General features: G+C 33.0%; 1 non-coding gene across 1 annotated transcript; it reads left to right on the forward strand.

Annotated features, from left to right (window-relative positions):
* Positions 1–583: 583 nt before the first annotated feature.
* Trnah-gug lies at positions 584–655 on the forward strand. The gene has a single exon. It is a non-coding gene; the product is annotated as a tRNA-His (tRNA).
* The last annotated feature ends 16,659 nt before the right edge of the window (positions 656–17,314 follow it).

Consider the following 17,314-nt stretch of genomic DNA (forward strand, 5'->3'; position numbering starts at 1 on the left):
TTATGTCCATTCGTATATACTTACATTGGCTCACTCATCTCTTACCTATATAACATATGGAAGAATTCTTCAAACTTTTGACACATAAGCCCGATCCGATCGAATTTAAAAAAAAAATTATTGACTAAGAATTAACAATTTATAATTTTGACGACCTCCATTGTCGAGTAGTGTATACACCGGCTTTCATGGGTACGCCACTCCTCCCGGGTTTGATTCCCGGCCGAGTCGATGTAGAAAACGTTAATTAGTTTTCTATGTTGTCTTAGGTGTGGGTGTTTGTGGTACCGTCGTTACTTCTGATTTTCCATAACACAAGTGCATTAGCTACTTACATTGGTATCAGAGTAATGTATGTGATGTTGTCCAATATTGATAATTAATTAAATATAATTATTACAAGGTTTCTGCTGAAATAGTAGGTAATTTGCTTATAAACGGCTGCGATGTATTACGCAAACCTCTCAATAATATCTATAATCTCCATCGATGAAGCGTATCTTATTGATTGTACTTTTTATAAGATTACGTTTTAAATTGTCAAGTGAAAGGTATTTTCACCGTTGATACCAACTCTCCGATAGCCGTGATCGTCTAGTGGTTAGGACCCTACGTTGTGGCCGTAGTAACCCAGGTTCGAATCCTGGTCACGGCAGCGTTAAGCTGTCATGGCGGAGTTATATTTTTTTACTTATTTATTTTGACAAGCTTTGTATATCTATTAATTATCACATTAAAAAAAATTCTTACGTTGCCTTATTATGTCTGTCTCTTTATGCTTATTTAATAAAAGAGAGAGAGAGAGAGAGAGAGAGAGAGAAAATAAGAAACAATAGTAATTCATTAAATATATCTTGTAGATAACCAAGTAACTCAAAACTAGTCTCTTAGTTAACTTCCAGTACTCAGTCATAAATTCTATAATTTTATAAAGAAGATAGCTTCATAGGTCTAGTAGATAGCTTACAAGTCTACATATATCGAAGTGCAAGTTCAAACCCCGGTCAGGTCAATAAAAAGTTGTTGTGTATTAAGTAACAATCATTCCTCTGAAAACCGTTGGTCCCGCGCCTAAATTATTTCTAGTCAATTTTCTTATGTGAGTTTGAGGATAGAGAGTGCGTCTTTATTTATAAAGTTACAGTTGCCAAATCTCCGACAAGAATGGTCGTAATTGACTCGCTCATAATAATCATATCAGATTTTTGGATATCAACAATATTAGAAAAACTTTTATATTTACACGGTTAAGAATTCTGCATTTCTTAGTGTAGGAAAAAATGTAATATCAGCATTTAAATGTTTTGAAAAAAACATGGAAACTTAATAAACAGAAAGTGTCCTTAATTTTAAATATACCATACCCGAAACGCCTGAATTTTCACAAAAGCGTCACCTGCTTGAAAAAAAGTTCAGAATTCTTATGTGAAATAATAATGCCATACCATAAATAGGTGATAGGCGAAGGCGTAGTAGGTGGTAGGTGGTAGCGAGAGTTCCCCGTGAAAATAAAAATACTCTTGTAATTGTTTGACATCATTATTATTATTACATAGTATAAAACAAAGTCGCTTATCACTGTCTGTCTGTCCCTGTGTATAAATTAGATCTTTAAAATTACGTAACGGATTTTGATCCGGGTTTTTTTAATTGATATAGTGATTCGAGGTGAAGTTTTATGTATATAATACATGTACAGTGTCATAGAGAAACACTTATTATTTTAGAGGAAGTAAACACATTTTTTGCGCTTACATTGCAAACGGAACATTGCAGGCGGAACCCTACAAGATAGATCAAAAATAATGTACTAGAGTATTGTACACCTTAAAAAGGTCTTTAAAAAAATCCACGATGGTATATGTCTATTTCTTAGGGATAGCCCACAAACTATCGTCAGACTACGGATGTTACGCAACCTCAAGCGTGGTCAGTACTAAGATAAATAACCACTTAGGAACAAAGTGTAACCTTGTCAGTTGTACCAATTTCATGTTCATGAATCTGTTGTTAAGTATTGCTTCAATTTTTTTTCAAAACTTTTTACAAAAGCGCTTGTATTTTTTTTAACATCTGTACTGTTCTCGTGAACATATTTTTGGTTATATCTTACACGGTGTGTATGAAATACGCAAATACCTTATTAAGCCATTATCTCTGTGCACGGACTACGTGACGTGACGAATGTCACGTTTCAGCCGCATGTTCGTCTGATATAATAATATAAAGTTAATTGGACTCGGCGCGTATTGTTTACGATCCGCACGAGTGAATAATTAGGAGTGAAATTTTGTCAACATGCGGGTCTTGACAAAGCTTCGTAATAATTGATGAATTCGTTCGTAAAATCGAGTGAAAATGTATCGTAATTACAGAATGAATGAGTTCTCACTCTGTGTTCTGTGATGTGTCACATCAAATCAAAATAAAAATATTGTTTATTCAAGTAGACTCATGAAAGCATTTTTGTATCTTCATATTCATTAAATGTGACGCTAACACCGGTATGGAAAGTAGATTATGCCGAGTAGAACCGGCAAGAAACTTAGTTTAGCATGACTTAGGAAGAAGACCGTCTCGCATGCCATGACAGAAAACAACATGACGCTCTTCATCTCTCTTACGGCGTCATGTTCCTTCTCCATTGCGGCTGCTTAATCGCTTGTGTGAATATGGCTTGTAAATTAAACAATTCGGTAAAATTTATTTGTTTATATGTAAGAGGGTTAAGCCTACATGTTTAACTATGTTGAAAGCTATATTATTACTGGTATCAATTATATTTATGTCATGCATATTATCCGAGCTGTCGCTGTTAATAAACAAGTCGATTTAATAAATAAATTGCACCCATGCGAAGCTGGAAGCCGAAGCTAGTATTATTATAAGTATAAAATAATATATATTTGAACTCTATGTTTTTATTTGTTTCGACTTTCTCGTTGGTCCAATGGTTAGATGTGTAGCCGCAGATACCGACGTTAAAACCCCAGGTTGCGCAGATAAAAATTATTGGGCTTTGACGAAAAATTCTCAGTAACAGGCCCGAGTGTGGGAACTGCAAGTATAAAGTACCTACTACTGTCGGACTCCGGAAGCACGCAGTGTTGGTCCTGCGCCTTAACTTTTTCCAGTCGTGTTGGATTGGATCCCATTGGATTATGAGACTAACGGAATAGAGAGTAGTGTTTGCGCACACAATTTTGAACTTTTATTTAGGTTGGTTAATCTCCCTAGAAATTTTAAATCGTTTCGGACGAAATCATCATTTATTTATTTAAGCATTTTTTTAATTATATAACATTAAACAGTCGATCAAATTCGTTGCTACACATATGCCGGATATACCGCGACGTCCGTTTTTAAAATGTACATACATATATCTATTTATTTTCATTGAATCTTTCCTTTACATTACAAACTTAAGAGCGTTTATGCAGGATTGGCCGTTTTCACGAGTTGTTTAATAGTATCTATTGAAAAAATCCTAAAGAACAAATTACTTGTTAAAAATTCAGGTTTTCAAAAGTTTTACAATTAAATGTGATTTTCCCATAAAAATGAGTTATATGTCTATAAACACTGCATAAACGAGGATTTGCCTTGAATGTAGTGATAAAATATATATGTTATATATTCTTGTATTATTTTTGAGAAAAAAAGTAATGTAAACTTATTTAAATATTAAGGTTATTTTTACAAAACTACATCTTTAACTGAACGAACTTATGCAATTATAAAATTGAAGTCGTTGTTTGTGGAAAAAATATTTATTATTAATTTAAATTACGATATTATTTTTTATTTTGCTCAAAATTACCTATCAACATTGAAACGCAAATTGACATTCCCAAGCGAACCGAGCCGAGCTTACAAAGGAAGGATGTATCGCGTGTCGTCGCGTACCTCACTGACACATACACATACCTATTTTGTACGTATGGAGTCTTTCGTTACAGATATATTGCGGCTAGACTGTATCTGAAGTATTTATATATCTATTATACGTATATAAACTTTTTTAGAAAAAACTTTTTTAAAAAAAATTACATCTCTCTGATGACGATATTAATAGACTTCAAAGAAGGAGGTTTTCATTTCGATTGTATTTTTTTATTATTTTTAGTTCAGTACCAGATACCATGCTTAATTTAGAAGAAAATCTTAGTATGTTTTATTTATTGTATTGATTTATGAATACTTAATTTGTGTTTATAATTCATCTCGTGCTCGGCGGTGAAGGAAAACATCGTGAGGAAACCTGCATGTGTCTAATTTCAACGAAATTCTGCCACATGTATATCCACCGACCCGCATTGGAGCTGCATGGTGGAATATGCTCCAAACCTTCTCCTCAAAGGGAGAGGAGGCCTTAGCTTATCAGTGGGAAATTTTCAATCTGTTAATGTAATTTAAAATGTAAAATATAAGTGAAAAATCATTAAATACAAAACAATCAAAAGATCGATTAAGTCTCTAGACAAGACAGTTATACTTAAATATGCACAAAGGTAGAGAGTCTGGGAAAGTTTAAATAAGAAGACATGTGCAGATAAAAAGGAAATATCAATTCCTTTCATACTAAGTGTGCTGAAGAACGGAGTGTGATGCCTTACATCATAAAATAAATCGGATGAGACGCACTTACTTCACTTTATGGACAATAAATTTCTACAGTATCATGTGTATGACCAGAATGATAGCACTTACGGTTATGTCATGGTTATTATTGAAGAAACTAGAATGTTACTCGTAAAAAAATTACCATCTGAATGTTGCAGCGTAATACTAAAAACTGTACTGTCGGGAAAATTTTGAGCTGTTCCATTGCGAGATCACGAGTTCATTGGTATGAAGCATAATTTAGAACTTAAGATGAGAAGATGAGATGAGAATGATTTTATTTCTAGGAGATCTTTTAAACAATATGTGCATTCGCGATCGTAGACCGCTTCTTGATTATTTCAACTTTCGGGGAGAAAACTGATTATCCTTTATTGAAATCCACAGGTGTTGAATTAGTCTAGCTGTGAATCTGTTATTATGCACTGAGACCTATATTATCTTCTACGATGTAATGGTTCATAAATATATTTTTTATTGCATCGGTTGGCAGACGTGCATATGGGCCACCTGATGGTACGTGGTCACCACCGCCCATAAACAACAGGAAACGCTTGAAATAGAAAATAATACAGATAATTTTGCTCAAACATTATAACATAGCATATATGTATGCGTATCGGAGCTGAAGCCTTTTCATAGAAATCTAAAAAACATATCCATGTGACAACGCACGTTTAGTATATTACTATGTTTTCCTGTAGCAACGAGTACGAATTATAAAAACGAATTAAGTTACAATAGTAATTGCCCGGATTTGGAATTGCGATTATCGTTTAAATTTCAAACATTCTACCATCTGACCCTCATCTCATTATCTCGACTAGACTATTAGTATACTCGTCAAACCTTTTACTCAAGTTTGACCTTGAGATTTAAATCCCAACGCGTACAAAGAAGGGTTACTTCAACAAATTATCAAAACTATGTAGTTGTTCTGAAGGTTCTGGCATTCGTCACTTCATATATCTTACTCAAGTTTAACCTTTCTCATTTCTAACTTATGTATAACCAAGCGACGTCTCCGACTTTTTTGGTTGGACGTTGATATGGATACAGTTTTTTGACTCTTGGGATTCTTTCAATTTTTCTAAGTTAAAATTATCTTATGCTTTGAGTGGCTTGCTGTTATACAGAAACTGTATATATATTATAAGGGTAAGCGTTCAGTGGTTAACCAATTTCAATTTTTCTTATTTTATGACTAAATTTTTATGAATAATCTTAAATATAAAACAAATTGACTTTAAGAACAAATTAAATAAATAAAATAGGTATACAGTTAAAAAAAACTAATAATACTTTTAAATACGTATGTATGTTTATTAACCCTTAAATATTTTGAATTTAGAATGAATTTTGAAATGGGAAATGTAATAAAATATTTTACATGACAAAATAAGACGTGGATCTTATGAACGTGCTTGATATACATTTGTATACAATACATGAGGCTTCAATTTCCCGCGTCATAGTAGATTGATGATTTATATGTACAAATTAAGAAATATATATTCCATACTAGATATGGATTATAATCATACAAACTATGTGTGCCTGTACAAACAAAAGGTATAAAGAAATTACGGGTTATGGTCAAATAAAAATATTTATCTTATTCAAATATCAAATGTATTTATATGTAATATTTACATAATTATGTACACAATATTATGTTAGGACTTTTAGGAACACTGTGCTAGAATATTTGTATTGTATAAAATGTGTTTGTATATTATAGTATACGTAACATAATTCATACATATTATATACTAGCGAACCGTCCCGGCTGCAATTTATTTATAAAGAAAACTATATGATATAAATATAATTTATCACTCAGGAATAATGCAGCTCTCTGCCAATGAAAAAACTTAACTAATAATAAGTTAAATTGGATCATTAGTTTGGGACATTATCCTTTACATACAAACCAGCAATACTTAGTATTGTTGTATACCACTTTTAATAGTAAGTGCGTCAATGTAACTCCTACGTTGTGACCACTTACTATCGGGTTGACCCTTTTACCCAACGAAACTATATCTTAAAAAAAAACTGAGTGTCTTTTTTCATACAATAATTTGTTCGATGAGTTAAAGTTACTAACATTGCTTTTGTTAAACCATTCAGAAATACACTAATATTGGTTGCCAATTCATCAGCTCCACATAATACAAAGCACAGTCACTTCCCGCCGTCTGTACGTTTAGATCTTCTATACTACGCAACGGATTTTAATGCGTATTCAACAATGAACAGAATGATTCCAGAGGAATGTTCATTTCTATAATAGATGCATATTATAGTAGAGAAAATCTGAGAATTTCAACAAGGCTTAGGTAAGGCGGTAAAAAACTACAATTTTTCTTTCTGTTCTTCAATCAAAACTTCCTGTTTCAGGGTAGCCAGTTAAATACATACATCAAATACGCCAATTAAGTATTGCCGTGTTCCTGTTTGAAGGATGTAAATACAGCTTAGAGCGCTTTAACTCGCTTATAAAAGACCTTTCAAAATATATATATCGATACAAGTAGGCAGTCGAGATGGCCCAGTGGTTAGAACGCGTGCATCTTAACCGATGATTTCGGGTTCAAACCCAGGCAGGCACCACTGAAATTTCATGTGCTTAATTTGTGTTTATAATTCATCTCGTGCTCGGCGGTGAAGGAAAACATCGTGAGGAAACCTGCATGTGTCTAATTTCAACGAAATTCTGCTACATGTGTATTCCGCCAACCCGCATTGGAGCAGCGTGGTGGAATATGCTCCAAACCTTCTCCTCACAGGAGAGGAGGCCTTTATCCCAGCAGTGGGACATTTACGGGCTGCTAATGCTAATGCTAATGCTACAAGTAGTTTCTATTGGCTACAACTGACAGTGACGGAGCCACTACATTAATACCTTACCTTGAACAATGCTTGGAGTTACGACAGGTCTTATATTCACAGACAGTTCTTTTTATAAGCGAGTTAAAGCGCTCTTAGCTGTATTTACATCCTTCAAACAGGAACACGTCAATACTTAATTGGCGTTAGAATAAACAAGGAGAACCCTAATCAGCATTAATTATTATAAATCTGACTCGCTCGAAGCTTTACTAAGTAGAATTAAATAGGACTTAACCGGATTTGAATCCTTGATGTTCAGTTGAGACAAGAGATATGTTTTCAATTCACTGCTTGTCTGCATCGACTTATTTATGTATAACATTTGACACTGGGCAGTGTAACTACAGGCACAAGGGATAACATCTTAGCTTCCAAGGTCGGTGGAACATTGGCAATGTGAAGAATGGTTAATATTTCTTACAGCGCCAATGTCTGCATGATGACCACTTACCATAAGTCCGCCTACGTATATCACGACCATTTTTTTTATGGCATTGGTTAGCGGACGAGCATATGGGCCACCTGAAGGTAAGTGGTCACCACCGCATATAGACAAAGGCGCTGTAAGATACATTAACCATTCCTTACATCACCTATGCACCACCAACCTTGGGAACTAAGATGTTATGTCCCTTGTGCCTGTGATTACACTGGCTCACTCACCCTTCCAACCGGAACACAACAATACAGAGTACTGCATTAAATTAAATTTTACTTTATAGCACTCTATAATGACATCGTTATAATGCAATGCATAAGGAGCTTAGAAATAACTTAATTACTTTTTAACAAAAGGCCATACATTATTCATTCATGGATAACGTATGGCCTTGGAATACTTTATACATAATCATGAAAAACATTAAAAATCAATCATTATTTTTATATCGATTATATTACTTTATATATAATATATATATATATAAAATATCTAAAGAGGTTTTACTAGCTTTACAAATTTTTTACCTCACAGTAAATCCTGTTAGAAAAAGAGTCTCTGACATCGGATTGGATGTTGAACAAACAAGCTCAGCTCAACAACCAGATCGATGGGCTTAACTGTACCTCGCTTTAGAGATCACGATACTGTATCTATTTACGAATCCGGAAACAACGCTTTGAAACATTTTGACAAAAACGGCTTTATATTTAAAATAGATTTACTTTTTTTTTTAATTTAGATCCTATTTGAAGAGCTTAAGTATTAAGAATTATAATATAAAATCCAAAATCATCATATTTTTGAAAATATGTTTTTATCTGTAGCATTTTTTTTTTTAGTAACTGACAATCTGAGATATTAAATACATAACAAATTTTTACCAGATGATATTTACCAATTTCTATGAAAATGTTGTCATTTTCTCACTAACACTTAACAAAAAAAAATTTTTTCGATAATGTTCAAGGCAATGTTTGGCACGCGTTCCAAATTTAAAGTTGTCAGCTATATTTTTTTTTCGATAATGTTCTAGGCAATGTTTGACACGCGTTCCAAATTTAAATTTGTCAGTTATTTGTTTTGAAATCGTAAAATCCTAAAGATATTAACTTTCGACAGTCGTTCTAAATTAAGAAAACTGAATTTTAAGATTAATTAGAAAAGTTAGACAACTAACTTATGTTGATAATGCTCGATTATTATACTTTGGTTACTTTCGTATCATTATATCTTATGGCATTTTGGTTTGAAGTAACGCTACAGATATTGAGTAACTACTGAGTTTCTTGCCGGCTCTTCTCGGTAGACTCTACTTTCTGAACCGGTGGTAGCTTTAAGCGTCAATAGCGCAATGATTTACGGGCCACCTAGCGATGTAAAAAGATCGATCCTGACCTCGTGGGCTATTGTCTTTCCCACTCCTAACACAAGCGATAAGCTTAAAAGGAGGGGTAAATAGAAATATAAGTAATTCCTTAATTCATTTTGGGCATTGATTTGGGTATCTTTCATTTAATTCAGCACTGTAACATGACGATTCAAAAGTCCTTCTGTGTGCCTAACTGAATAAATTTTTTTTTTTTTATTTTAAAATGTTTTACTTGCAATGATTACTCTTATTTAGTGTAGTTATCATTATTTGTTACAAATGATCTAATCGCTTATGTAAGCTGATTTAAATGAACACGAGATAGATAATTATGATCAACACCTAAATTGGAAAAGAAGAGAATCTCAATACTAAAAGTGCTATCGACATTATGCTCAGCGTAAATTACTAGAACGGTTGACTTAGAAGGCTAAATGCATAAATCTAATTTTTTTTTTTTTCTAATGAAGTAATTTCTGCTCGCAGCTCGTTTGAGGGGAGAGGGAAGGTGTTAATCATATTATGTACATAATGTGAAAAGAAATGCTCTATAAAAATAATAGCGTTAATCAGTAGAGAAGTACGTAAGTAAGTACTTTTTTCTTTACACTTAATTTTGACCGGAAATTGTTGCCATTTTATTTGATATATTATTTTGTACAAAACCATCTATTCCATCATAATTTGATGACACAGCAAACCCACACAACCGGAAGAAGGTAAGTCCGAGAATTCCAATTTCCAATGATTTCTGACAAAATATCGCTCAGAACACGGGTTCTGTAGCCCAAGACCAACCACCAATAGACCAACGGGACCGCTATGTGACTGAACTCTTTCCGGTCGTATCAAATTTGCCGTCTCTTCGGACTTTGAGAGTGAAGGAATAGAGACCCAAGTTTGCGTTCATACTTGTATACTATAATACGTTCTGCGTATTTGGGTGCCATGGCATAATCATTCGGAAAAATCATCATGTCATATAAATAAAATATTTCTAGAAAAAGAAACAGTTTTTGTAATAGTTTACTTGTCAATATTGTAATAAGTTTGTTTGTGGCGTTCGGGCTTTGTCCTTGGTTTTGTGTTTCCATAGCTACCAACCCTAGCATGTTAATGATTTCAAACATTACAGTACTAGTTTTTTTCGTAACCTTTCTATTCACGAAGAGTCAGAATAATAGACAAAGCGATAGACATTTTAATTGCTTTTCCCTTTGAGATAAAGGAGAATACATTTTTAATCATGTTACTATCAAATTCTTTCAACACACAAAACTCAATTTTGTAAATTAAAATAACGAATAAAAACTAATATTTTACATGTGTAGATTACGTATTAATGATTTTATCAAATAAAAGGATACGATGAAAGCCATCGAATGTTTAAACGCTTTTAATTAAATTTAAGCGTTTAAATTTATGTTTGTCAAAATATTTGCTAATATTTGGTGGAAATTAAAATAACGAAAAAATTACCAGAAAGTTAATCGCCTTTATTTTACGTTATGTTGGCAGAATATTCGCGTTCAAATAGCATAAAAAAAAGAAAAAAAAGCACAAGCATTCTGAGATGTCACAATATAAAAATGGCCTGTTTTGACGTATCATTAAGATTGCCCGTATCACTAAATAATAAATTAAAAGATTTAATTTACCCTTATAGTATAAAAATTATGTCCCTCTGAACAAGTTTCGGCAATTTCTAATGGTAAGACTAGAATTATATTAAGTAGTACTACTAAACCACTACTAATATTAAGTACTAAATGTTATCGATGGAAATATTAAAAAATAACCTAATATTTTCGTGTCAAAATGTCCGATATTCTCGTTAAAGCTTTATTAACTTGAACCTGAATGTTTAAACGTAGGTAAGTATGAATGCAAGGTAATCTTACAATTAAATTTTCTCTCACTCCCATTTGTCCAACTCATTTATAATTCAAATTGAAATCACCGATGTATTTATTATAATACAGTAATTTATTTTTGTATTATAAAATATTTTTACTTGAGTATTAATTTTATTTAAATAAGTGATCGCAGTACATCTCTACAACTTCCCGTCATTGTCGAGCTCAAAATACGAGTATTTATATAAGTACTAATTAAATTATTAGTCAATTTTATCATAAAGACAGGAAATAAATAAATAATATTTTTTATGAACTTCAAAAATCTGTCCAAAAATTTAATCGATTTTTATTTTAATAAAAATTAAAAGTACATATAATTTTTTATTGATTGGCTGTAGATATAAGTGTCTATGCGAACAACTAACGGCCATCATCTTTTAATAATTCGCAATTTATAATTCACAACACGTTGCGGTAACAGCTTGAACGATTCTAAATGAGATTTGTTTGAATAATTGACGAATTTAGTTGGTTCTTTGATTCGTTACTTTTATTATTATCCAAATCAGCATCTGTTTTTATTTTTATTCCCAATAAAAAATGTCTTATATATAACATTTTTTTTTATTTTTAAATCCCAATTGGTTAAGGTTCCGTAACACCAATTTAATTACTTAAGAGGGTACGAAATCATTTTAAGGCGTAACTCGGTGCTCCAGACTGCGAGCCCGACGAGACTGATCTTATAACGTGCCATGCACCTCCTTAAAGACTTAAAAAAAATCGCTCGAAACCGTCTAAAGACCAGATCCAGGTGAACCAAGGACTATAATATCACTCATAAGGTGTCCAATTTGATTATAGTAAGAGTTGAATGTGTATAAAGCTTAGTCCATACATAAAATAATTCAAAATAACTGCACAATAAACTCATTTGACAAACATTAAGAAGTTTCATACAAATTTGCAAACGTAAAACAGTTTCCTCAACAAGCAAAGCCTTTATGAAAGACAAATTAATTATCGTGTGTTAACAGCAATTTAGCTGAATGTGACTATTCAACTGCCTGGAGCGGGAAACAAGTATGAACGAATGCAACAGGGTGTGCAATTTCAATTTATTATTAATTAAATTTAGATTCAATTACATTATTTAACCACATATTTTGGTAAACTATTTATTTAATAATATTTCAAAATTGAACTATTTTGTTTTTAATATTTGTTCACAAGTTTAACTGATTTCTCGAAACGTTGGTGTTTTCGAGAGGATTATTGGAGTCGATGGTGACCTCATTATTCGGCCACATCGACTAAGACTCAACAGTGCATGAGTGGGCTCGAATACAGGTGCAATTTAATTTGCCGTACTCTCATCTCTCATCTGACTATGAAGCCGTCTCTGCGGACTATGATTCCGATAAGGAGATCAGGCGCTAAACAATAACCTTTACCTATTTTTCGAGGCGCTGGAATATGCACTTCTAACTTAAAACTCGGGACTCTTACTGAGGACTGGTATTTACGTGTGAGGTTTATGAGACTATTCAATGTAGCCATGTTATATGTTAGATTAAAATTGTAATCTTTTATTACATATTAGACATACACGTGAAATAGAATCGCAGAAACTCACATACTTTGTCAAACCAGATAAGTGGTTATTTGATTTCACCATCATTTTTATGTAAAAGTTTGATCCGATAAGAAGTGTCAATGCTTGAAGCTTTCCAAATCGAGCGGTGTACGACTTTACTGTTAATTCTTCCACATCTATAACGTCACTACCTTATGTTGGAGAACCGTATATGATTGCGTTGTTAATTGTTAGCCACGCGCGATCGCGAGCTTACTAATCTACAGGTGCTTGGACCTTTTAGCTCAGTCTTGGGCAAATTAGATGTCAATGTTGTCTGTCATAATCGTTGTTTTAAAGATAAACAGCGAATTATTTATAGGAAATTATTGTATTCAATGTTAAGCAAGTGAAAGACGCGAACACATATTCCGGGTGTGCAAATCGAAGCGTCTTTTCGTTAACGCGCCAATAAATAATTAATAATTAACGCTACAACACTTTTGGTGTTTTTTACTCGTTTGTGTTGCTTCGCTATAATTTTTCGCGCGCTTCAACTTCCTTTGTTTTATAATCTGCTGTTAAAAGAATATAAACACACCTAAAAATATTACTACGGTGCTGATAAAAACGTGATGTAACAATTTATGAGGTGTAAACGACTTCCCGGCCACACCCCGGCCTTTTTCACCGCAGTTACAACCTGTGCCCAGCCTTCACCGTGTGTGTTATAGGACAAGATTTACGATGTATTTTATGATTACATTTCTAAGATAAAACCCAAACATTTAATCTTACTAATTTGGACATTTTCTTACTCAATTACGCTCGTTGTTTTGACAGACTACATTTTTGGTCAAGTCGACCTGATGGTCACTACGGTGTCACTATGGTCTCTAGACAATGGTGTCGTGGGAAATAATACGATTCTCCAGTGAAAAAACAAAAATTCTATTTATATCTTGGGTCAATTATATTACATTATATATTAGTTATTTCCGTCTGCGTGTAAGGTTAGGGTAAAACAGATTTAATTTTACAAACAAACTCACATTTTCATAGTATGAATAGTAGTAAGGCCTACAGTTTCGGATATGGATTTATCCTAAACAAATGTGTCTATAAATAACACCGTAAAGTTTGTCTTATTACATAACACATATAATAATCTAATAAAGTTATTGTTTTTTTTCAAATATGTGTTGGCGTACGGGGAAATGGATCACCTGATGGTAAGTCACCACCGTCCTTGTATGACCCTTGTGTCTAAATACACTGGCTCATTCATCTTTCCAACTGGAAAACAAAAAAACTAAGTACCTATTGCTGTTTGGCGGAAAATATATACGATGAGTGGTCGGTTGACCTACCCAGAAGGTCTGCACAAAGGCATACAATCAAGCATAAAGCTCTACCACCCTACCCTACCACCAAGTATCAATGAAAATGTTTCGAAGATTATATTTAATTAGATAATTCATTGGAATAAAATCAAGAAGGTTCTCAGTGTTGATCTGTAATATGTGTCATATTTTGTTTACTGAATGTTATAATTAAAAAATAATGAAACAAAATACTTTTATGAAAATAATAAAAATAGCAAGGGTTAGGCTTGTTACTCCGTCAGTTCGTGACGTAAACCAAATATTAATATTTCAAAGTGCCACTACCACGATTGACAAACTCATTCTCGAATGGTATTTCACATGATTTATTATGCATTTTAATCTTTAATTTTGTGGCAAAAATATGAAAGATTAGGGACCATAGGCTTTAAAATAATTAATTATTTTGAATGTATTAATTTTTTTATCTGTCCTTTAAACACTCCTAGTGTTTCCGTAGAGGGACGGAAGTGTGTAACATGAAGTCGGAGAAACGCGCGCTATTTGATTTCAGAACTCAAATTAAATTGGGACTAGTCTCAAAGTATATATCATCGCATCGTGTTTTATAATTATTTAATAACTAACAGCAGTTCTATTTTGCAAGGACTCACATTTTATCTCACTTATTACGATGCTATGCTATATTGATGCATGGAACATGTAAATGTTTAACATTAGCATTGTCTCATTCGATTTTCAAATATTATAAAATCGTAATACTCAATGAGATTCGAGTCTGTCTCTTAAAAGTAATATATTTGGAACAAATTTTGAATAACAATAGTAAGGACTTCGAACAGAAACGTGTAACATCACGAACATAGAAGTTGTAATGAATTATGAAAAGTTTGAAAAGCGCTGCGCATCCTTTCGCTAATGACTTTCGAGGATAACATTCCAAGATTTACATGCATTTGTAATATTACTTTAGCCATAATAATATGATTAACGTTAATTACTTATAAGGAAATTTAATTCAAATGAGTTTGTCACAAAGGCAACCTTATACATATAACAATACAGAATACAATAGAATTTATAATGATGTCCTTTTGACTTTTATCGACTACAACCAATTTTCTCGCCGAAAAACGCTCTTATGCGTTTCTGAGATATGAAGTAACGTACCGGTGCTTAATACGCCCTGTACCCAAGCACACTGGAATACTAACAAAAAAACAACTATACCTACTATCTAGCTTAGGGGAATAACACGGGATCGCTTGCGCATAGTACCGTGACGAAATCTCAATAGACTAGCCACGCAGTTCATAATATTATACCAATACAAGTGTGCGCGCAAACATATTTGAATTTTACGTACCTTGAGAACGATTTCGTCTAACTTTGCTATTTTAAAAGTGGCTAGCCTGCTCAGATGTTTCAGGATACAAATAATGAGCAAATATATGTGCACTTTGATGAGGGGTTAATCCGATATGACTGGTTAGGGACACATTGCAGGACAGTCTGCACAATGAACAGATAACTAATGAGTGTTTTGTTTGAGGAAAAAACAAAAAAATCGTGTAAGCTAAATGATAAGCTGATCCGATACCTGAGACCACAAACTTGAGAGTGCCGTTTATTCTGTAAGTGATTTGAGATCGTTCAAAGATCTCGGCATTATAACCGTCTTATTGTTCTAAATTTAAACGGATCTTTATAGTGTCTCTTCATACTGTATATTTCTGATGCTTGATTTTTGTATGACTTTTAAGTGGTGTTAAAAATAAAAGCTAATTATCAAAGACGGAAAATTACGCAGTCGCAGTTAAAAAATTGCCTAAGCCGGTAAGTTACTTTATTTTTAGTTATTAGGGCTATTTCACACGCATTTTTTAATTAGGACTCGCAAAAAAAAAATTATAATATTTTCAATCAATCTTCTCCAGCAAAATCAAACATAAACATAGTAAAAAATTTAAGAAAGTTTTCTTTCCGATTCGGCCGTAGCGTAAAATTTTTAATGAATTCATAATTAAGTTTGAATACTGAGCCATCTCCCCGAAATGGGAATATTGTTTGAAAAAGTTAAATTAACCATGACGGTGAGATCCGAGGCGTGACGACGACAAAGCGCTCTGGTTTAAACCACGCAATCGTAATTTGTAAGAAAATTTGTTTAAATTTAAGGAATCAACATAATAATTCGACATAATATTTGACTTTATGCGATCGAAATTATATTTCATCGTTTATATTGTTCCAGAAGTATTTGATAACAACTGTGTTACAAAAGCAAACAATAGAATAGGTAAACAGCGCTATAAAGTTTTAAAGAATAATGACTTTAACAGTGCTAATATTTATAAACAAACGCGGCCTTCAATTTGAATTTGATTGGTCGAATATGCTCCAAACCTTCTCCTCAAAGGAGGGAGGAGGCCTTAGCCTAGCAGTGGGAAAATACAGGCTGTTAATGTATGTAACGTAAATCATTGTGTGAGGATGTGGCTAACAATTAAAAATTACGGGGCAAGCTCTATTGAATTTTCACGTGTTTTATTATTATTACTATTATTTATATATAACATATTGAGTTTAATGTCGAAGAAAATCATTGTGAGTTATCGACATGTGTCGAATGAAATTCTGCCAGATTTTACCAATCCGCATTGAAACAGCGTAATGGAAACTACCAAGTCCAATCCAAGTCATTTCCGCAAAAGGCAAAATTGCGTTATATCTGCAACATCGGTTAAAATGCAACTGTTTTATACTGATCTGGTATTGATATTTTATTGAATCTGTGATTAATGATCGGCATGAATATCCAGGTATGAGTACAAAAGAACCACATCCGAATACGTTTCCGAAAACGAATCCGGTTAAAAGTCAGCCGGTCAAACTTCGCATTAAAAATTTAATGCTATCAGGTCAGGCCGCCTCAACCCTCGTCATGCTACAATGTGCCTCTCCGTGATTAATTATTTACATTCTGTTGGCATTTGTCATAAAACGATCCGATTTTAGGGTTCCATTATTGATAAATAATAATATTTTTTACTGTTTTAAAAGGTAAAATAAACATGTATTTCGAAAGTCTTTTAATTTGAACTTAATTCATTTTTAGTTAAACGACTCATCAAAATACACGAATATTTGAGTGTTATTAATTTTATACCAAGCAATTTCGTAAACGTAGTTATTTAAAATGGA

Source organism: Vanessa atalanta, chromosome 3 (genome assembly GCF_905147765.1).
Source record: "Vanessa atalanta chromosome 3, ilVanAtal1.2, whole genome shotgun sequence".
Lineage (NCBI taxonomy): Eukaryota > Metazoa > Arthropoda > Insecta > Lepidoptera > Nymphalidae > Vanessa > Vanessa atalanta.